General features: G+C 34.7%; 1 long non-coding RNA gene across 3 annotated transcripts in view; it reads right to left on the bottom strand.

The window, feature by feature from the left end:
- Positions 1-14,811, bottom strand: part of LOC149783314 (uncharacterized) — a 29,147-nt gene extending 14,336 nt beyond the window's left edge. The window contains exons 1-2 of one of the 3 annotated variants that reach the window (XR_016414006.1): positions 14,530-14,811; positions 11,467-11,550 (exon numbers count right to left, since the gene is read on the bottom strand). This is a non-coding gene — a long non-coding RNA (uncharacterized LOC149783314). Of the gene's footprint in view, positions 1-243; positions 347-11,466; positions 11,551-14,529 lie in introns of those variants that run through there. The other 2 variants (XR_016414007.1, XR_016414008.1) reach the window with 2 other exon arrangements.
- Between the last annotated feature and the right edge of the window lie 9,269 nt (positions 14,812-24,080).

Raw genomic sequence — 24,080 nt, 5'->3', positions numbered from 1 at the left:
AAGTTGAGCTAGCACTTTTTTGAAAGGTGTACATCTGAAGTAAGGCCAAGCTGTATACTTTATAACCCATATTACACCAATCAATCATACATCAAAATAAAGGGAATTAAAGGTTCTTTGAATTATACCCAAGATAAACAAGGTCTTTTTTAAATAGCCAGTATAACCAGTGAGGAAAGCCGGGAAAATTCTTTTTCTTTAAAATCCTAACCCTATGCAAAATACGAAACTGTAGAGCGCCACCTTAAACGCCTTTACAGCATCCTCTGTTGTCACGATGTTTAAATGTTGTATCCAGGAAAGAATTTTTCAGTCCCTCCGGCTTGACTTTTTCAGTCCCTCCGGCGGAAACATAAAAAACCATAACAGTTTACTGATAGAATTATGTTACGGGTCTGTGCTCTGAAAGAAAAGTAACGGAAACGAACGAAAAGCAATACGCTTTGTAAAATTCAGCATATAGTTTTTTGATTTATTTCCCTAGAACAGAATAAAAATTGAAAAGCAAAGAAAGAAATTACGGTATTGCAAATTCAATCAAAAATAATCATCGAATAAAAAAAGTTATAATAATAAAGACTCTGAATAAGCATTAACAGAAATCCAAATTAAACCCAACGCTGTAGTTGTTGATGTGCCTCTGGCGGCACGTGTCTTGTTGTCGTGCCAACCGTCTTTCCTTGAAACACGGCAACATAATTCCAGGTTTGAATTCACTTTAAATCTATGTGAATGTCTCTGTCTTAGAATCTGATATATTTTATGAGCACTCTGTATTTTCAGAGAAACATCACTTGAATTGAATAATTAGAAGAAATAAATTCCATCCCAAATGAACTTCTGGACAAAATAGTAATACAAATTGATTGTGCTAGATCTTAAAGCATGAACGAATAATCATTCCAGTGACAAGATTATATAATCCTCTTCTTGACCTCAGGTCACAATTAGCATTTTCTAAAAAATAATATTAACTAATGGGAAAAAAACTTATATAAACTTCCTCATGTTTACAAAATAAAACGTTAGTTATAATTAGAAAGTATGTTACAAAAATTATATTATATAACCTAAATTATGTCAGACACGCCAGATAAATTCTGGCGGAATTCCAAGAACCGAGATCCAGACACAAATAAACATGTTACTTCTATTAATAATGATCCTGATATTAAACCCATTCACAATGAAAATATTTTAGGTATGCGATAATTGTTTACACAATTTATTTAAAAAAATCAATAATTCAGGTCAAGTAGAAAATAGACTTGATTTAGGACAAGGGTAAGTATAATATAAAATACTATATAACAATTTCATTTTTGATGCGATAAAAACAATACCAAAAATGTAACTAACTAACAATGCAAATTAAATATACATAACAATTACAATAACTCTTATAGCCATCTGAGTATTGTGTAACTCTCTCAAATCTAATATAAATAATGTATGCACGAAATTGTACGTAAAGCCATTAAACAAAGAAAGGAAACAAAAATTTATATAAGTTATTCCTGTACTAAAGAAAACTGCATATAATTAGAAACTGATGACAACGGCAATTAAAAAAAACCAGAATGTATATTAAGACCCACCCAATGAGATATGTTTAAAAGTCGTTTTCTGAAACTTGAAGTTCATGCATGGTTTAAAAAATGAATAAATGGTGTCATAGAAATAACCAACAATATCAATCATGAAAACGCGATGTCGTAAATAAGTATAATATTTTTGGTTGCAATTATAACAATTGAATTAGATTAAAAATATTGTTTAAAGAGATTGTTTAAGTTTGTACTGATTGAATCTATATAGTTCCTCTGTTAGAAAGATTCGGGTTTGGTAATGCACTGGATACGGAAAATATGCACTGAAAATTAAACAGCCCACCCTTCGCTAAAAAATGAAAAGTTTAAAATGATTTTCGCGAAAGAGAATTTAAGCATAGAAATGTTATATATTGTAATAGTTCTACAGTTTCCAATACTAATATAAAACTGGAACCATACCTTATATTATGGATCTTAAGATAACATGACTTTATCTTCAAATAATTTTCATATATAAATCTTTATTTTATTGTGAAAATATATATTCTGAAAAGGACTTGTTTTGTTGTCGATAGTTAAGACATGTCAAAAATGTATTTTACTGTGACATCTCAGGTCAGTCAAATCATGCCACACTCTCAAGTCATTGATATGTATATGGTTACTATTATATGAAAGTAGCATGAATTTACGACAAGGAGGGTCGAAAGTTATACCAAGGAGAGTTTAATCTTGTACGGAGCAAGTTAGGTGTATAATACAATGCAAATTGTCTTCTACCGCATGAGGATCGGATTTATTCATCTTGTGGTTCCAAACACGAGTGGCTAATATCTGGTTTTCCATATCTAGCAATGAAATATATCCAGGGTTAAAGTTGAAAAAGAAAATATCCTCTAAATGTATTAGATAAATCAAGAAACACTGATGGATCTATTTCTTTTCAAATTCACACACACACACACACACACACACACACACACACACACACACATATAGTATGTCAATATACATGGAACAATGCAATATTTGAATTCAATTCTACTCAGTGAGACTGGATATTATCACAGTTATCGTCACTCCCCTCTGTACAGTAATAGTAAGTTATTGTTGCGTTATCATGGATTACATTTAGTAGTTGTTGAATATTGAAGGTGTACGATAACGATAAAAAGAAAAGAAAACGCGTTTGAGATTAAATACGCCCTTTGCCAGAGGTAGTGAAAGCATCCCTGCACTTACATAATACATTCTTCATGCACTAGTCATATTCGTTTCATGATGGCACTGTATATAAAAGGCTTGATATACAGATGAAACTTTCATTTAAAATGACTAGATTGCATGAACAGAAAACAACGGATCGTAGATATAAACCCCGTCCCCCAAAACATTTTTGAAAATACACAAAAATATAAAAACAGTCATATTTTAAACCCATTATGAAATAATCCAAAGAGCAAACTAAAGTGAACACAAAAATAAATTCTTTTCTATCTAGAAATGTTTGCTGGAAGAGTCAATTTCCTAAATACCTAGAATACAATAAAAAGAAACGAGTAAAATAATTAGGTTGAACTGTTTATTTTTTCCCGTAATATAAACCTGAAGGAAAAGGTTAATTAAACTGTATGCTAATCATGGCTAGTACATATATTATTTTCTATGATAATAAAATGCTATTTACTGATGTCGACATAATGGAATAGATAAATACGTGGTATTGTGTTCTCCCCAGTGTAAAACAAGGTTGATAGGCTAGTTCAAGGCAATACTGTACATCATGCTTATTGTCCTGTCCTTGGTTGATGTTGATAATAACAAGCTCGTAAGGATATGCGCTGTATAGATTCTCTCTCTCTCTCTCTCTCTCAATAATGAAAGAATGTTCATTGGCGTAATCTGTGTAAACTATTTCTCATTCTAAACGTAACTTTCTGTCAGATGTCTGCATTGCTTGCTCACGTGATGTCCGAGATTTAATACTGGTATTTCGTGGCAACGATTAATTATTTCGTAGCCCGACGTGAGTGTTTGAATAATTATTTGGTCATATCTTTCAAGCGATAGGTTTGTTTTAATAACACATTAGTATTTATTTTGATTCACTTATTATGTTCGTTTAAAGTACACATGAAACTAAGAGTTAGGTTTTCTTTATTTAGTAAACAATACAAATGGCCATCTTTGTAAAACAACTCAATCAAAAAATTGCGCTCAACTTTGACTTCGTCCTCATGACAGCAACAGCAATCGAAAACTTTTTCTTGTTCGAAATACAAATATAAAGAGAATGATTTACAAAATGAAACTGCGGTAGCAGGAGCAGGCAGTTCCTAGTAATGATACATATTTTTAGGAAATATCTTATCCCCTTTATTTTGAATGAATGTCAAGTGCTATGAAGCGTACAAGTTGCAACTTGACATACTCTTCGTGTCGGTCAATATGACATTTATCAGTTTATGATATGCAGTAGTCACCTCAGCAAAATTTATTTGTTTAACTCCAGGTCCGGTTAGATCGTATATTCATTAAGAATCGGAGATATCAGCTTACTAAAAAAAATATAAAAATAAAACAATTATTAATTCACAACATCATGGTCATGGCGTAGTAAATTGCGTGACGTCAGAATTGACTATATATAGAGGATCTCAAACTACTCAAGGCGAAAATACCTGATTGTCCAATGCAGCACAATCCAACAGGTGGAAAAATTCATCCAAATTGAAACTATAGGCCCAATAAAGATCAAAGTAGTGAGACACCATAGCACTCAGAGGAAACCACGAGTCACTTCGAACTCCAAACACAGTGAAACCACAACTAATCTGGCTGAACCCACTAAAACCACTATCTTTAAAAAAGTAATAGCACTAAACGGATACAACAAGGACATAAGCAATGAACTCCTACTTCATAAACTCACAGCAAATGGAACACAGACCACCAAAGTATATCGTCTTAAAAATCACAAGGGACAAGGAACAAACAAAGCAGTTATAGAGGCTACCGAGCCAATACCCTCAATAATAAAACTAGGACAGTCAGGAGTGTGCCATAAGCTGGTAAACTACATAAATAGGCCAAGATTTTGCACCAAATGCCTGCACTGGGGACACTATGCCCTCAGATGTAGATTCAAACCAAGATGTAAGTGCTGCGTAGGTCAACACAAGGGAGAATGCCACACAATTAAACAAAAATGTGCTAACTGTAAAGAAAACCATTTTCCTAGATCGGCAGAATGCAGATTTGCAATAAAAGAGAAACAAATAGTGGACTTAAGGAAAGAAAAACACCTCACCTACCATTCTGCCAAAAACATTAGTTGTAAAAACAACCCCAACACACCAAAATCTACCTCTGAAACAATCAATGAGCACCATAACTCTCCACTCTGTATCAGAAGGGAAAACATTGCACCACAAAACATACCCTCGACTCAGGAAACATTAGAACCAAAAACTACAGCCCACATTTTAACAAACCATGACCACCCTGATAACACTCCAGACACGAACAAAATTGTCACCCCAAACATCTCCAAACCTAACACACACCCCAACACAGAATTAATACAGGAAGTAATGAACCTAACAACAGGAATCCTAATGCAAGATCTCAGTAGTATAATCAGAACCCTCAAAACCATTTTCACCATACTAACTGATTGGACCACAAGACTAACAGATAAAGACAACGTCAAAAATGAATAGTACAAAAAATAATAAAATCACCATCTAGCAATGGAATTGCAGAGGAATCCTTAAAAACCTATCAGAACTGCAGAACAAACTGAATAATACGGCCATAAAACCAAACGTAATCTGCCTACAGGAAACCCTCATAACACAAGAACACAAACGCCTGCCCAAACTACAAGGCGATACCCAGGGAATCTTTAAAAACAGACCCATGGGGCAGAAAGGGGGTGGACTAGCAATTTTTTTTAATAAATACACTAATCTACTATGAAGTAATAGAAGTACCCCCTAACCTAAACATCAATAATAGCATCGAAATAATGTCAGTACTGATAAAAATAGGAACCACAAACATTCAAATAATAAATGCATACGACCCAGGGGGTACCTTCTGCCCTACCAACCTAATCTCACTAAAGGCAGTCACTAATAACAACAACAACAATCTAATGATCTGTGGCGACTTCAACGCACACAGTTTATTATGGGGAGGTAAAAAGAAAGATCAAAGAGGAAAAATGGTTGAAAAATGGATAACTGAGAACAATCTGGTCATCTTAAATGACGGGTCGAACGCTAGATTAAACCCTGAGGATGGCACTCTCTCAGCCATAGACCTAACCATCACTACCCCAAAACTGGCTCAAATCACAAATTGGTGGGTGGATCAGGAAGATACGTTAGGAAGTGACCATTTTCCCATCACAATCAATATTCAAACAAAAACTCAACACATTCTTAACGAAACCCCACCTAAATGGAGGCAGACTGGGACCAATTCCAATTATTACTAGCTAGAGTAAATCCAGATAACTTAGAAAGCCCAAGTATTGACATGTATTATGATAACATAACAGACACAATTATAGAAGCAGCTAACCGATGCATACCAAAGACAACTAATATCTAAAATAAAAACCCTGTACCATGGTGGACTAAACAGTGCACTATAGCACATAAAGACCAAAAAAGGGCCTTAAATAAATATAAACGCATCAAAAGTTCTATCTACTTCCAGCAATATAAAGATAAAGAAAAAGCACTAAAACAAACTATAAAAACTGCTAAAATTAATCTATGGCAAACCTTTTGCTCTAAACTGAGTCTAAAATCAAACTCAAAACAAATATGGGACAAGATATAAGCCATAAAAGGGAAAGCAACTACCTCAGCCCTAAAAATTAAAAATGCCATAACTAATAAAGATAAGGCAGACCTCCTAGCGAAGCATTTTTCGAACATGAGTAGCAACAATAATCACACCAGAAACTTTCAAGAACACAAAAAATTAATGGAGGGAACCCAACCTCAAATGTTTCAAGACCAAGGAACAAAAGAATCTCACCTAAATAGCGACATCACAGTACATTAATGGAAGATAGCCCTACGATCCAAAAACGAAACATCCCCTTGTAAGGATCAGTTAGGTTACAATATCTACAAAAAACTACCTATCAATATAACAATAGCCATAATCAAACTCTTTAATATGATATGAGATAAAGGCCAACTACCCACCAAATGGAAACAGGCCATAGTAATACCAATCCCCAAGCTAGGTAAAGATCCCAACAACATAAATTCGTACCGACCCATCTCCCTTACAAAAAATAATTGCAAAATAATGGAGACAATAATCGCAAATAGGTTAAAACACCACCTAGAAACCAATAACCTACTCTCCATAAATCAATGTGGCTTTCGGAACAAACGGTCCACCACCGACCAACTTCTCAGATTGGAAACAGACATCAAACTCGCTTTTAACGCACATAGGAAAACCGATCGCAACCTCATAGCGGTTTTTTTAGACCTAGAAAAAGCGTTCGACCTAGCATGGACCAATGGACTAATGGCCAAATTAAACCAATTTGGAATAACTGGACGCTTGTTCAACTGGATTGGCGATTTCCTCACAGGCCGGAAAATTACCACAAGAAAAGGCAACACCCATTCAGAAGGATTTTCACTTGAAAATGGAACACCGCAAGGCAGTGTAATAAGTCCGTTACTATTTAACCTAATGGTAAACGACCTTGACCTCAATGTAGCCTCCACAAAAAGAAACTTGTCACAATTTGCAGATGATAGTGGCATATGGAGGAATGGAAATCCTGCCAATAACACAGTAGTTAAAGAAATCCAGCAGAGCCTAGACGACATAGGAAGATGGGCGGACAAATGGGGTTTCAAAATATCTCATGACAAAACTGTAGCAATCATATCCACCCCCAAACGAAATAACAACCTAGTCTATCCAAACTTCTATATACAAAATCAATTAATCAAATACGTAACAGTAGTAAAATTCCTAGGAATGTTCTTTGACAACCACCTCACATGGAAAAAGCACATTGAAAACTCACCCAGAATTGTAACAAAGATCTCAATTTACTCGGGAACATCACAGGGACTGACTGGGGATCCAACCAGGAAACCCTCCTCACGATATATAAAAGCCTAATTAGATCAAAACTGGATTACGGTTGCCAAACATATAACTCGGCTAAGCAGCCTGTACTACAAAACCTTGACACTATCCAGAGAGAAGCCTTACTATTATGCACAGGAACACTCCCCTCAACATCGTTAGAAGAACTACAAACACTAACAGGAGAACTACCCTTAAAACTACGTAGGCAAGAACTGCTCGTCCGATACTCGATTCGATTAGATACCCACCCAGACAACCATCCCACCAAAATAGCTATAAATAAGTGTAAAGTTGTCTTCAAACCCAAAATCATACCTATCACACCAAGTGGCAAAGTAATCCTTTAACTAAGAGAAAAGATACCTCTACTAAAAAAACAGGTGACAAACAATACAGACCAGCACAAATCACCATGGTTACAAAAACCACCAAGGATTAACACTGAAGCTACCAAATTAGGCAATAAAGAAGGACAAGAAAACTTAGTAAAACCTGTACTGGTAAACGAAATCAACCAAAAATACCCGGACTATGTTAAAATATATACCGATGGATCAAAAACAAACAACCCACCAAGAACAGCAACAAAAATCATCCTTGAATTCAATATACAAACGGGATCCAGATTACCTGACTATTGCTCCATTTACGCCACTGAATTCTGGGCTATACTTGAATCACTACAATGGATCAAAGACAACCAAATACCTAAAGCAGTCATTATAAGCGATTCCCTAAGCGTTATCAAATCGATCCAAAATCGCAATACACACTCTAGGGAACAATTCCTCGACAGAGCATGCCAATTAATCGACGATATCACCACAGCATATCAATTAGTCGAGCTCATGTGGATACCGTCGAACATTGGAATCTTTGGCAACGAAACAGCAAAGTTGCAAAAATCAAACTAGGAGATCAAAACCCTGACAAGCTTAACTATAGCTTTACAGGAGCAATAAGCTTCGCACAAACATATATAGACCAAACATGGCAAGATTTTTGGAACTCCTCCACAAAAGGTAAAAAGCACCATGAAACCCAAAAATAAAAACGTAGATAGGAACATACAGCTACCTAAGGGTACCTATTTAGAACAGAAAACCATAAACAGGATAATAACTGGAAAAACTAAACTAGCAAGCAGTTTTCGAAGGTTTATAGGACCCAAACCAGCAACCATTAACTGCTTTAACTGCCACACCACCGAAGATCTACACCACGTATTCAATATATGCCCAAAATATCAACCCGCTGGGAAAATATTTATCAAAAACCAAAAAGAGATTGGATCACCACACACATACCCAGAGTTACTTATGGACTCTAATAAAAATAAACAATCAGCATATAAAAATATAAATCAATTCATAGACTCAGCAGGACTTAGGAACAAAATATAATTACTATCCCCACAAAACCAAAAGACCCAGTAACTAGCTAAATAAATTTAGAAGCCACCACATAAAAACCCATAACATATCATTCAATTTTATAAAAGTATTAATAAATAATTTACTTGCGAGGCACCTATAAAAAACTAAGGAAACCGCAAAATCGGATGCCCTAGATGTCCTTAACGAACCGAGTAATCAGCTAGGATTCCGGTCCTAGATGTCCTTAACGAACCGTGTAATCGGCTAGGACTCCGGTCTCTTGCTAAATGAAGTATAAATAACATTCAATCTCTAAAAACATCGATTAATAAATAACTTAAAGAGGTAATATCTAAAAACTTATAAATAACATAACGTAGGAAACACACCCTAAACACTTCCACTAGTAATACCATAATAACCTTGAAAATCTCTCTTCATACATGATATCTACTAAGAACCTCTATAAACAGCATAGAACATTCCCCCTACTTTTAGAACATTTTGAAGAAGAAAAAAAAATCAAAAAAAAAATCGAGAAAACAATAATAAAAACAAATAATAAAAAACCCCTTAAGAAACAACAGGCAAATGCAACAAGAAACCAGCGATGTAAAGCAAGCAGGACCGTTCCCGAGGTCTCCTTCCCACTAATGACAGCCAACCATTCAACTGTAGGGACCTTTATGGACCCACAGATTGAGGCCAAACTATCAGGGTTCCTTGAATCCATAAAAGCCCCGGGGAGGTGGCACCATCCCCTTCCCCAGGAACAACTAGCAGGCTGCGGTGCAGTCAGAAAAAAAGTGGCACATACACAATTGTGCGCACGCCACTATAAATAAACTCAACAACAAAAGGGTAACGATTTAATATGAACTTAGACACAAAGACAGAGTGATCCCATTCAAGACTGCTCTGAAAACACACTTATTTCACTCAAGAACAAACTTAAAGCCCTAATAATGTGTCCTGCCTTAAATATTTTCAGCATTCTTTTTATGTTTTCCAATTTCATGGTGTTTATTTTTGTAATCATATCATTATGTATGTTTTTTTATCTTATAGGTGTTGTCTAATGTTGTAAAACGCTTAGAGATTCTAAAGATTAGGCGCTATACAAAGTACGCAATATTATTATTATTATTATTATTATTATTATATTGAATTTATGAAACGAGTTGAATAATGTCCAGCTTTTGCGAGCCATGGCGAGCAAAGGCTGAATATTATTCAACAAATTTAATATTAAATCATCACCCATTTGAAATTACTTTTATCACGTAGTTTTTATTTCAGTAGAAATTATTTAGATAGAAAGAAGAACGAATAAGTTCGTTCATTCTGACAGACAGTGCACTTTTCATTTGTTGTGAATAAAATATAGTCCCAAACAAAGTTGAAGTAGTAAAAGTTGATTGTACTTTTTTACAAACTATAAATCAAAGAAAAGCTTCCGTCCTAATAAACAGAACATTCTAAACCCTAAAATGTCACTTGCAGAGCTAAACGTTGTTGCAATTTGTATGTGGAAATAGGATTACTGGATGCAGAAATTCCCACATTTACTGCAATGCATTTTAACCGGATATTTACAGTATTGGACTGAAACAATAACCTGTACAGAAAACGTAAACAAATTTCTTTCTGAGTCGAATTTGTATTCCATAATATACTGCGTAAAGATGCTGCGTATGGATAAAGTTCTGTCAGTTAGGAGACCCATATATTTCCAAAGTATTCTGTGAACAGACGTGAGCTTATTTACTTCTGTAAGTTAACATTTAAACCACGCTTGCATATACGGTGGAATTTATATCTATGTTATATATATACCGCTCCCTCTCCCCACCCCGACATCAAATAAGCAATACCTTTAGTTTTACTTCTTATTGTTGTTCATGTCTTGTAGTTCAACGCCATGTTTTTCATTATGATATTGTTATACGTGACATAACAAACCCCTGTGGGGGTAACACATCCATATTCAGACAGCAGAGGTAATGTTACCTCAATTTCCTTTCACGAGTCGAGTCCAAAAATGGCCGCCAAAATGTTCATTCAAAACCAAACATTCAAGAAGGTGGAATTCAAAACGTTTTACCACGATCCCAGCCAATTAGTAAAGAATATACTGCACAAGAATTTCATGACCTTATTTGGACCAATCAGAAGCACATAAAGTGATATTTTAACATGTGGTAATATGAAAAATATGAAACTGCACATACTATAGAAAAACTATACATACTATGTGATAAACTAATATACACGTGAATTGGTCTAAATCTGTAATTCATGAGTGACGTGAAATTAACAATCTTTTGTCAAAAATGAGAACTGGTATACTTTAGTTTCATTGATACATTAAAATTAACTTCATAAATGCTTACATGGCCACCTAGCGCACGGCATCTGGTGGCTTCCGTTTTTCTTTCAGTTCGTTTCTTCCATCGTCCCTGATTTGGCATTTCATTCTAAGGTGATGAAATCCAAAGAAGACCTTATGACATTGGCTATAATTATATAATTCCAATTTTAATTAAATTAAACGGATTTTCTCCAATACGATTGGCTGTAAACGGTCACGTTATACTGATCTGAATTTTTTACACATCGATAAATTCTGGGACTACGTTCGGTTTTTGTACTGTCTGAATTACAAATAAACATTGAATACACGTAATTGTGAAACGATTGTTTCATCTTTTATAGTTTTTTCAGCATATAAATATTAATTATACCTCTTTATACTTTTTCAAATATTCTTTGATTGAAATGCATAGTTTACAATTTGGCGTACGTCTGCTACATAGACACGCAAAATGGCCGATTACGGTGATATTTCACTGCAGTTTTCTGCGGAGTTTTTTTAATAATTACATGACAATGATTGAAAAGAAATAACAGTAGCAGTTGAAGCAGATGAAGATGGATTTGACGATACAATTATCGGCTCTTTTTTGACAATTTATCTCTGAATTTCAGGAATGAAAATGACCAAATGGAGCTAGTAATATTTTGAAAGATGCAAATCTGAAGTAAGGCCAAGCTGTATACTCTATAGCCCATATTACACCCATCAATCATACACCAAAATAAAGGGAATTAAAGGTTTCTTGAAAAATACTTAATTTATGCAAGGTATTTTTAAATAGCCAGTATAACCAGTGAGGCAGCCCGGGAACATTCTTTTACTTTAAAATTCTAACCCCTATGCAAAATACGAAACTGTAGAGTGCCACTTTAGTGAGAGAAGAATAGGTATTCTGCATTTATTTTACTATTAGACAATACAATCCTGGAATAGTCAAATTTATATATATTCTGACGATAAAAACAGACAATATCCGAAATCGCTGATGTAATCTATCTATAAAATACGACTTTATCGAAATAACATTATACTTTACGATAACATATGAGGATAACCGTAACAGAAACCATCTTAGTTTTTTTTACTTCTAAAATGGGTTGCCATCTTGGAGGTCTCTAGCTACCATGTAAAGTCAATGAGAGGTGAGATGCTCTCCACGTGCAATAATCAATACATGGTGACATAACTAAACATTTCTCACTGCCAGCTTTGTTAAGTGAACAGAATTCCAATGTACTTCTATCCATCATTAGTATTGGTTACTCTTTCAGCTCTTTTCAATTTCTTGTATAAATTCATTATTTGAACTGTAGAATTTATGAAGATATTTATATTAGTCGAGTCCAGATGCAATTTCTTGATAGCAGTTTGATTCCCGCTGTAAATATAAGGTTGGAAAACAAATTCGAGTATCTCAGGTCTACCACTTGCTAATGTTTGACTAAACATGTTTTACATATCGAAGATACTGCGGGTATTAGCTTTCAAACAGTCTGTACCTTGTTCATTAATCATTTTCTATCTCTGTACTTTTCTTATGTACGACTTACAAAAATTTGGTGTCACGTTTACATGTAATAAGATTTAATGTCCAATACTAATTTTGTGAATGCTCTGTCGGGAATGATGCATTTTGCACCTAACTATTTTTTTACCAACGAAAGAGGCATAAATATGCCGTCATAATCTAGAAGAAAGAAAACGATATTCTCGTTTGTTTTTTTTTAATTCTTATTGCTCTTATCTCAAACGTGGCTGGAACTTATTTTTCTTCGAATTTCGCGTTTAAAACTAAACAAGCGTGAAAACTATGCTGTAGCCTCACTTGACATGCAAAAGGTAATGGGTAACATCTTCTGCAAGAACCTTTTGTATCAGTAAGTTCCAACAATTGGTCCAATCCCTTTATAAACAAAACTGTCAAAGTATTGCTGTCATTCCCGCGCCATGTTCCCACCAAGGCCTTGCAAATAGTCTCGACAGAAACGGTTCAGCCGATTGTAGCCTGGCATTGAAGACAATCGTTCAGATTCATCCATATGTTTAAATCTTAATCACCGGAAAATATTACAACTGCACTATTGCTGAAAATTACCCATCTACGTCTTCATCTCCAGTGCGTCTAAAATTTCGTGTTATAGTTGCAGAGTACAGCTAAAGAAACTGAATTCATCCAACGTATTTTCTTAAGTTCATTCTGACGATGAATGAATGTATCAGACGAAGTGTAGCTGTTGCAATCTGCTGGTGAATGTATGTATCAAACAAAGTGTGTCTGTTGCTATCTGCCGGTGAATGTATGTATCAAGGTGTATTGATTGCTTTCTGCCAATGAATGTATCCATCAAAGTGTATTGGTTGTTATCTACAGGTATGCATCAGACACTGTATAGGTTACTGTCTGACGACGAATGCATGTATGAGACGAAGTGTAGCGGTTGCTTTCTGAAAACATTCTTTATAATCTTTTAGTGTAAAAAGGTAAAGATCAATTTGAGTTGAACGATTCTCAAAATAAATTTTGTTGCGGAAAAACACGTTCCTTTTGAATTTTGTTAATACTTTCACGAGTGGAAAATATATATTTACAATTGTTCGAATACAAACTTCAAACGCATGAGTTACATACTTAAAAGTCTTACCCTTACGTCCAAATAGGATATAGGGTGACAATATATTGTGAAACAAATTTTGTTGCGAACCAAACTGGAATTAAAAAATGTCTCAATGTTTATTTAAAATATCATGAAATAGTGCAAAATCAATTTCCGAATTTGAGATAACATGACGCTATTAAAATTATTAGAAAATGGATGAATCGAATACATTGAAATTAAAAAGCGGACAGAAACAATTTCCAAATTCAGAGATAAAACAAAACTTTAATATACAACTGAAAGGAAAAAAGAAAGAAATTATACATTTTAAAAGCCGTTCTAAAATAGTTAAATAAAGTATTTTGATCTAATTAATCAGCCGCTGTATCGAAATATTTCACAAAACAAATCAAACCATCGATATTGAATCACCTCAAAAAAAAAAAAAAAAAGAGAATTTAGAGAACAAAAGCACACCATACCTTATTTCCAAGCGTAAATTTAACCTGAAGCCGAAAATGACGACCTTCAAATGATGATCTTTGCGCGATATCGTTATCTTGAACCGGACGCAGCAAGTCAAACACTCTTCCAATTACTGATAAACATTTTTAGAAAATACCTTATTCCCTGTTGTGTGAGTTGGCAGGTCGTAAATTTTGTGTCTAAGCTCTCTCTTCTCTCATAATATTATATCTAAAAAGAGATTAAATTCTTAAATCCTATTTCTTAAACTTAATTGAATATTGTTTTGAAACGGACGACCCTCAAGTTATGATTTTGGCGGGATGTGGCTCTCATAAGTGGTTTCAACAAGTTACGCCCATTTCCAAGTATTGATAAACATTTTTTGGAAAAACCTTATTCCCGTCGTATGACTTGAAAGTGTTGTATCCATTTAGTGTATAATTTGCTAGTATGTATACGATGTAAAAAAGAGATTTGATCAGACAGAAGGGTGATGACTTTTAATAAAGTAGCCTTTGATACCTTTGCATATTGCACTTCATTCTAAAAGTGTAAATAGTTTCTTTCCCAATTATTTTAATCTTATGTCAGTGCGATGGACTTTTCAAGAAATGTTTGAAGATAAATAACGCTCCAGATTCATTCACACCATTAACCAAACACATACATCAGGATAAGTAAATCACGATGAATCGTATCGGGGCGATGTGATTCTAATATATCTGGGTGGATATTTTTATTGAGGCGATTTCACGAGCATGTGACTTAATGCAGTGACCTACGAAAACAGTCGATATCTTGTCGGCAAGGTTACCGTAGTCAAATAAGGTAGAATTACCTGATGTGGTATCTCAATTGACGGGGTATAATACATAACATAAGGCAGTGTATGATAAGAAAATTACTCTTGAGGGCGCGTATTAGTAATGAGGAATACGCGATCTGTATGCCATGAACCCGGTTTTTGAAATACTGTTATGAAACAATGCCTAAATTCTCAGTCGATGTTTTACCGAGTTTCCCCCTTCTACTCATTTAGCACGTGGGCGGATTTCTAACATCGCACGACCGCTTACGGTCATTTCCGACCCCCCCCCCCCCCCCCCCGCCATTGCTCCTTAATAAGTAGTGCTTGTAAAAGACGGATATCATCAGTATCGTATTAACTTAAGACATGCTCAAGTGTCGACTTCATAACAATGAGTATCAGGCATAAAATATTACCCCGAAAATGTAGTATTTATAGGTACTTCATTTGTATGGGAAAATATGAACGAGTTTTGGGATGGAATACTGCACGATCTTGTGAGTGCAGTATATCCTTCCCACAAAACGAGTTCATATTTTCCCCATACATATCCAGTAACCTGTTTATTATAAGCTCGTTTTTTGTATTCTACCTAAGGTTTAATTATATAAACAAAATACACTACAAGAAACAACGAAAATGAATGAATGCCATATTCCAAACCAAATACACAAGCGCAGATTTATCATTACACAACATCATTATTAATGCGCATATAACTCATGCAGTAACCTTTTTATTATATGCTCATAATGGCGTTTCCAGTTAAAATTGAAATTTGCAGTCATATTGTGAATGAATGCGCATTGCAACAACTTTTCCATTTGATCTGGAATGAATAGATTTTGGTATTTTGTTTCGATTCGACGAAAGTTTGTGATTTTGGACTGGATTCATCTGTGCAACTTGTACATGAAATACATCGGATTGAAGCGGCGCGGGAGAAGGGTGTTTATATCTGCAAGTGTCTTTGTTCTGTCATTGACTATTTGAAATCATTATGTGGGGAAAATATGAAGTGTTTCAATTGCAATTATCAAAAGGACGCTATTGAATTTATTGTTTATTTCATTTTGAGTACAGGAAGGAAGATGTAATTGCACTTGGAATATAGTCGAAATTACAGTACAATATCGAAATGTGTAATCAAGCTTGAGAACTCATGACATGGCTCATGTAATTTGGATTTGCAGAACTAAGAAAGTACATTTTGAGAAAATTCTGGATGTAAAACTGTAAGTATATTTTGTTTGCCATTCTTATTACCAACAAAAGGAGACAGATTATGCTTTTATAGCTTGCGTGTTATTTGTAGGTACCAAGAAATGTTATGAAATCTGATGTCTATCGAAAAATCTGAAACAATGTATCAAAAAGTGGAATATAGCAAAACAGTTGGCATGTTGCAGTCCACGAAACATCTGCTTTTGTTCATTCAGAAACAAATTTAATCAACCTAAACGTATTGCGTCTACTATGCGAATGTACATGATTTGTTTACGAAGTATTTCCTAATACACTATTGGACACACGTGTCCAGCGCATGGGTGCAATATGAAGGTGTGCAATATCGTAAAATATTGAACTATTCTGATAATGTAAAGTTAACGGAGAAGAAAGAAAAGAAGCATATAATTTTTTAAAATGTACTCTTTTGAAGCCTGTGAGAATGCATAAATTTTTATGAGGAAACTGTCCGAAAGCTTGATTACGTTCGTGACGTCATGCACATTATAAAGGCATATACAGCATTATATATTGTCACGATGTTTAAATGTTTTGTCCAGGAAAGACTCTTTCAGTACCTCCGGCTAGATTCTTTCAGTCCCTCCGGCGGAAACTTAAAAAAGCATAACAGTTTACTGTTCGACATTACATTTATCTGATAAATCTCTAGACTCCATTAAAAATAAACTTCAAATCGACCTCAACAATATATCAGTTTGGAGTCATCAAAACAAAATGCATATAAACATCTCTAAAACGAAATGTATGACAATTGGAACAAGGCAGCGTCTATCTACTAACATGGATTTGCTTCTAACTCAAAATGTCTTAGACGTATCTATTGTCAAAAATCAAAAACCTTCTTGGTATCTACATTGATCAACACCTCAGCTGGAATGCGCATATCGATCACTTACGTGCAATGGTAGTCAAAAGAATAACTATTAAAATTGCTTTCGAAATTTCTACCTCCACAATCACTTGAGATTTATTTTTCGGGTTATATACTACCACTGATAGATTACGGCTGTACCATAAGGGGAAACACATCAAATTATAATCTGTCCAGAATTGATAGACTCCAGAAAAGGGCAGCCAGAATAATATTGAAACTTCCTGTTATGACTCCCTCAAATGTTTTGTTTTCACGTCTGAAATGGCTACCTATACAAAAACGTATTCTTTATTTTAAAGGAATCATGACATACAAGTCTTTAAACGGTCTTTCTCCAGATTATATCTCTAACATAATTGAACTAAGATCATCGAATACGGAGCTTAATCTCCGATTGACGACTAACAACGACCTCCAGATTCCTTGGTCGAAAACCAATCATTACAAAAGCTCTTTTACTGTATGGAATTCCTTACCAATGGAGATACGTAATTCAACTTCCTTTGCTTCTTTTAAAATATCATTAACGAATTTCCTTCTATACCAGCTGGAACGACATATTAAAAGCTCTGAATAGAAAACTATATAATCATATCCATAATTGATATATATTTGTATGTTTCCCAATATAGTCACACATAGTCATTCATGTCAAACATGTACGAATGAGTGTGCGACGATACATGGTAATGTGCATGGTCGCCCATTTTTTTATATATTATTTTTAAATTACAAATACTGAAGACCACATGGCAGATGGGTCAGCCATGACCAGATGTGTTATCCCCGTTAAATATAGTTTATTATTATTATTATTATTATTATTATTATATCATTACGTTATGGGTATGTGCTCTAAAAAAGTAACGGAAACGAGTGAAAAGCAACACGCTTTGTAAAATTCACGATTTTTAAATGTTGTGTCCAGGAAAGACTGTAAGTCCCTCCGGATAGATTCTTTATGTCCCTCCGGCGGAAACATAGAAAAGCATAACAGTTTACTGATATCATTATGTTACAATACTGTGCTCTTAAAAAAATTAACGGAAACTAGTGAAAAGCAACATTCTTTGTAAAATTCAACAAATAATGTTTTGATTTAATTCCCTAGAATACAAAATAAAAATTGAAAAACAAAGAAAGAAATTACGGTATTGCGAATTAAATCCAAAATAATCATCGAATTTAAAAACACAAGTCCTAATAATAAAAGCTCTGAGTAAACATTAATCTAAATCCAAAATCAGTCCAACGTTGTAGGTGTTGATGTGCCTCTGGCGGCATGTGTCTTGTTGTTGTAGCAACAATCTTACTTGAAACACGGCAATTAATTCCAGGTTTGAATTCAGTTTAAATCCAAGTTAATGTTTCTGTCCTATAATATGTATAGTTACTGCATTTGTATGGGAAAATATGAACGAATTTTTTAGAATGGAAATACAGCACGACCTTGGGAGTGCAGTATATCCATCCGAAAAAACGAGTTCACATTTTCCCATACAAATGCAATAAACTTTTTATTACATGCTAATCTTCTTAAAATTCTACCTATTGCTTAATTATATTAACAAATTATACTACACGAAACAAAGTAACCGAATGTATGCCGCAGCGAAAGGTAGGCTGTTTCATTTTCAGTGCATATTTTCCTTATTCAGTGCATTACCAACCCAAATCATTCTAACAGAGGAACTGTATAGATTCAATCAGTAAAAACTTAGACAATCTCTTTGCAAACAATATTTTTAATCTAATTAAGTTTTTATAATTGCGACCAAAAATATTATACTTTATTTAGGGCATCGTGTTTTCATGATTCATATTCTTTAGTACAGGAATAAATGATATGAATTTTTGTTTCCTTTCTTCGTTTGATAGCTTAAAGTACAATTTCGTGCATACGTTATTTATATTAGATTTAATAGCGTTACACAATACTCAGATGGCTAGAAGAGTTATTGTAATTGTTATGTTAATTTAATTTGCATTGATAGTTAGTGTTGTGGCAATGTTTTTATTGCCTCAAAAATGAAATTTTTCTATAACAAAAATGGTACTAACAGCTGTCTCGCTTGGCGTTCAGCATTAAGAGGTTAGTGTTAAGACTGGTCGGCCTGGTGTCTGAATAATGTGACATGGCGTGACATCATGCTACATGTCTGCGGCATGATACCCTTGTGATAGACATCACTATAAACGGTCTCACTGCTAACATCGTATTGATATGCTTGAAACATTGTTAAAGCTATGTTAAAAATCCAAATCACACACACACACACACACACACACACACACATGACGAACCAACAAGAGGTAATTCAATATTTAATACATTTAAAAGCAGTTTATCAAAGTCATTATTCTGTTGTAATTTACCATAATACCGATCATAAAATGCTCTCTCTGACTGTCTGTCTGTCTCTGTCTGTCTGTCTGTCTGTCTCTCTCTCTCTCGTGGGTTCGACTTAACTTTTACCATCATTCACTGGTCCAGAAACATCGTCGTATGACACAAGCGAGACTTTGTATGATTGAAATCTTAAGGAAAGTGTACACATACCATAACGACTATCCATATTCTTGTAAGTTATTTGGTGTAAGATCAGTTTCAAGTTTTCATCCTGACCAAAACTCATTTTCCTTCTCACTCCAGATTTCTGCGTATTTTGTTCCTTTTGCATGAATGCGTGAGATAGTGGGGGCGGTGTGCGGAAAGCATAAAGGATTGCGATGAAATTTGTTTACCATGTGAAATTCCATTAGAAAGGAGGGATTATTCATACTTTTTATCGTTATTTTCATACGTCATTAATGCTTAATAAATGGAAATTAATCATTGACCTAGAATCATCAGCGCACAGTTGCACAATGTTTCTGTATGAGTGTTACTGCGCCATGGTCGGATCACAATTTGCTTTATACAAACACTTTAAATGCCATGTTATTTGTAATGGTGTAAGTTATATTGTTTTAAGCTAATTAAGTGATGTGTGTCTCAGTAATTATGAATATTCTCGTGTGTGATGGTACACGTCTTCTCATACATACACAATTAATTTGAGTGTGTGTGCATGTGATTGGCATATGTGACGTATCTTTAAAACATTTTCTGTCATATCGCTATGATGTCTGCATTGTGGCAGTTTATAGCGATGTCTAGCACTGAGGCGTCATGCCGCAGACATGTAGCATCATGACCCACCCAGTAACATTATCCTGACACCAGGCCGACCAGTCCTAACACTAAACTCTTAATGTTGAGCGCCTAGCGAGGCAACTGTTAGTAGCATTTTTACGTCTTTAGTATGACTCGGCCGGCGATCAAACCCGCGACCCCCCGCTTCCGTGGCGGATGCTCTAATCTCTAGGCTACTGGAGACTTTGAAAATTCAATTAATAAAGCAACAACATAAACAAATAAACAAACAATACATTTTAAAAAATACCATTGCACAAGTTGAATTAGTCAGTTAAAGCAGTATGTCAAAATGTAGACATTCATGAGTATAAAATCTGTTTTACACATCTTAAATTTAAGAAAGGCTTAAATTCATCCATTGTATAAATGTTGCTGTATTTTTAATGAATACAAACTTTCGCTTTCCTTTTCAACGTACATACCTTCTTCCTTAAGGATTTCGTCGTCTATATGCCAATGTTAATTCTGCACATGCACATATGCAACGCAAATGACAAATATGATCACTGGAAGGTACATCGAGACGAAAGTCAATTATTTCTACTTTTAATTTGTGCCATTAATGCGAACTTTAAATATTGTCAGGCCAGTGAATGCCAGTATACCTGAAAAAAATAAAGCCCTTGTTCAGCATACCCAATATGCTGCACACATTACATCCTCCACAATCAGTCACTTACAATATAAAGTAACTTGTCTGATGACATAACAACGATATGAGGAGCATAGAGCAAACCCAACAAATAACAAGGAGGAGCTACAAGAATGATATAATATTCAACGCGACCAAAAGAGCCAAGCAAACAAACCATGCTGGTCTCCTCAAACACAAGGGAAAAGAAAACGTGGAATAAACACCATTAATCCTCACAGTTCCTCTACAGAGCCAACTAATTGGTTGCTTTATTCGCGAACATTCTCATATTTGCAAGGGGCTCTCTAGAGATTATCTGGAATGTTAACTTTGATGTCTTAAAATATATTTTACACAATACAAAATCGAGACTTAAATGATTTTCAACGATTTTATCATGTTACCTAAAACACAACATTTGTTCTTTTCAAGTGTCGATCAAAAGCTTTCGATAGATCACTGACTACAATAAAACTTCTGAGATTGTTCCAGTGACTTGATTGTACTATGTAAGGTACATTTCAATAAGTTGAAAAACAGTGGGGTGACCAGGAAGCAATTCTGATTGATACTTACAAAATATACAGTTTTTATGAAAGTAATTATATATTTGTTTAAAAATGAACCTTTCAAAGAGAGATTACCCTACACTTGGCAATCTCGTGTAATTCACCTTTTCTAGGAAGAAGAATTTGAGCACGTTTCCATTTATGTAGAAATTTATTTTACTTCAAGGATCGATTAAAAAGATTTTTTAGTGGCGCTCCTATTGTTTCACTGACGTCTTGAAGCATTATATGACTTATGTGATCAGACCCCTTGCCTTATTGACAGACGTGGACATTGTTAATATTTTTAATTCCATTTTTAGTAATAATAATTCGTTTAGGATCTTTTTTTTTAAATAAAGGGAGATAAGCATTACATCACTAATAGTTGTAATTCAAGTAAAATAATCATTAAGTAACTTGACCTTTGTTTCTTCATTATAAATACATAACGAAGCATTATATATTGTAACTTTTTGAGAGGTGGAATAGATTTTGATGGATTTATCTTTTTCAAAAGTGATTTTGTAATTTTCCTAAATATTTTATGACCATTTTTCCTCATCATCTGAAAGACGAACCTCAATATTATCCATATGCTGCCTTTGTTCATGCTGTTTACTTTATTCCTAATTTCTTTAAAAGTATTCCATTCAATTGGCCAGCCACAATTGAAGGCAAATTTGCATTCTCTGTCTCATTTCCTTGCATTTTTTCTTAATTGGGAATCAAACCACGGTTTATCGGTTGGGATAATTTTTACACTTCTACAAGGAATAAATAAAGCTGCGAATAATGATAATTTTTTGTGAATATATAAAGTTGCAACATCAGTATCTATTTGTGTGTGCAAATGATCTGCCCAGATAGTTCCTGTTATCAGAGCGTTGATTTTGTTAAAATCATATCTGGTATAGACACGACGCTTGTAGTCCGCTTGTGGCTACACGTTAACACTGATTGCTACATTAGGAGCGTCATGGTCACTAAATTCTGTATCAAATTTTTGAAAAATGTAATTGTGAAGTATAGCTGTAGCACTACGTACAAAGACTGGATCAAACATGGCTTTGGTAGTAGACTATAGTTTGACATTAAATTGTCTAAATTTGCAGAAACAGAAGGTACAAGTAAATAAATGTTCTAGTCCCCAATACTGTTTTCAATCTGTCACAAAGGAAATATGGTTTCATAACTTTACCTAAGGCTAATTTATGCGAGGGTAAGGTCATCTCAATCCACATTAGTTGATGGTCGTGACAGACAGACAAAGTTCGAATCGTTCAGACATTTGCAAAATAGCTTATTAGAAACGTGCCATGAATACGCCTTGTTTATTAGAAACAAATCTAATCGTTTTATCGCTGCAGGAAATTATAGAATAGCTCTTAAAATATTTACCCCACGCTAAACTTTTACAAAATGCGAAATGAAAGGATCGAGTGGAATCTGCTGATTACATTTATCCCCACCCCCCAAAAAACCCACACTAAAAACGTCTTTAATAGCTATAAAAAAAGGCTTCGATTTACACAAACGATTACAAGATTTTACTCTTAGAATATTTAAACTTAATACATGATGTTGTTTTACTTGAAGAAATCCTTGATTTAGTTAAGTAAATTTTTGAAACAATCAAATGCACAGATCAGAGCATTTTTTAAACTTGAGCGAGACTTTTGGGTCAATTGCGTAGAATTCATTCTTTTATCATATTTTCATTCCTGTCTGTATGTTTTTGTCAATAATAATAATATTGTCAATAATACATAGGTGTTACTGAATCACAGCATCAGCGTAGTCAGAGTTAAATAGTACAAATATTGACAATTTATTAGTGCATCGTCAAAACGTTGATCACCCACCCAAACCCACAAACCCAAACCCACCCACCCAAACCCACCCACACAAACAAACCCACCCAAACCCACACACCGAAACCCACCAACCCAAACCCACACACCCAAACCATCCCACCCAAACCTACCAACCCAAACCCCTTCACCCAGACCCACACACCCAGACTCATCCACCCAGACCCACACACCCAAACCCATCCACCCAAACCCACCCACACAAACCCAATCACCCAAACCTACACACCCTAACCCAACCACCCAGCCCCACCCACACAACACACAAACCCACCCACCCACCCAAACCCACCAACCCAATGGTATAACGTTACCAATTGCGCAAGTCCAGGTGGGCGTGGCTTAAGGTGTCGGGAACATTGTATTTCGAAATAAACAAC

This window comes from Sinohyriopsis cumingii, chromosome 14 (genome assembly GCF_028554795.1).
Source record: "Sinohyriopsis cumingii isolate HCF-2022 chromosome 14, ASM2855479v2, whole genome shotgun sequence".
Taxonomy (NCBI): Eukaryota; Metazoa; Mollusca; class Bivalvia; order Unionida; family Unionidae; genus Sinohyriopsis; species Sinohyriopsis cumingii.
This window is presented reverse-complemented; position numbering and strand designations above follow the sequence as displayed.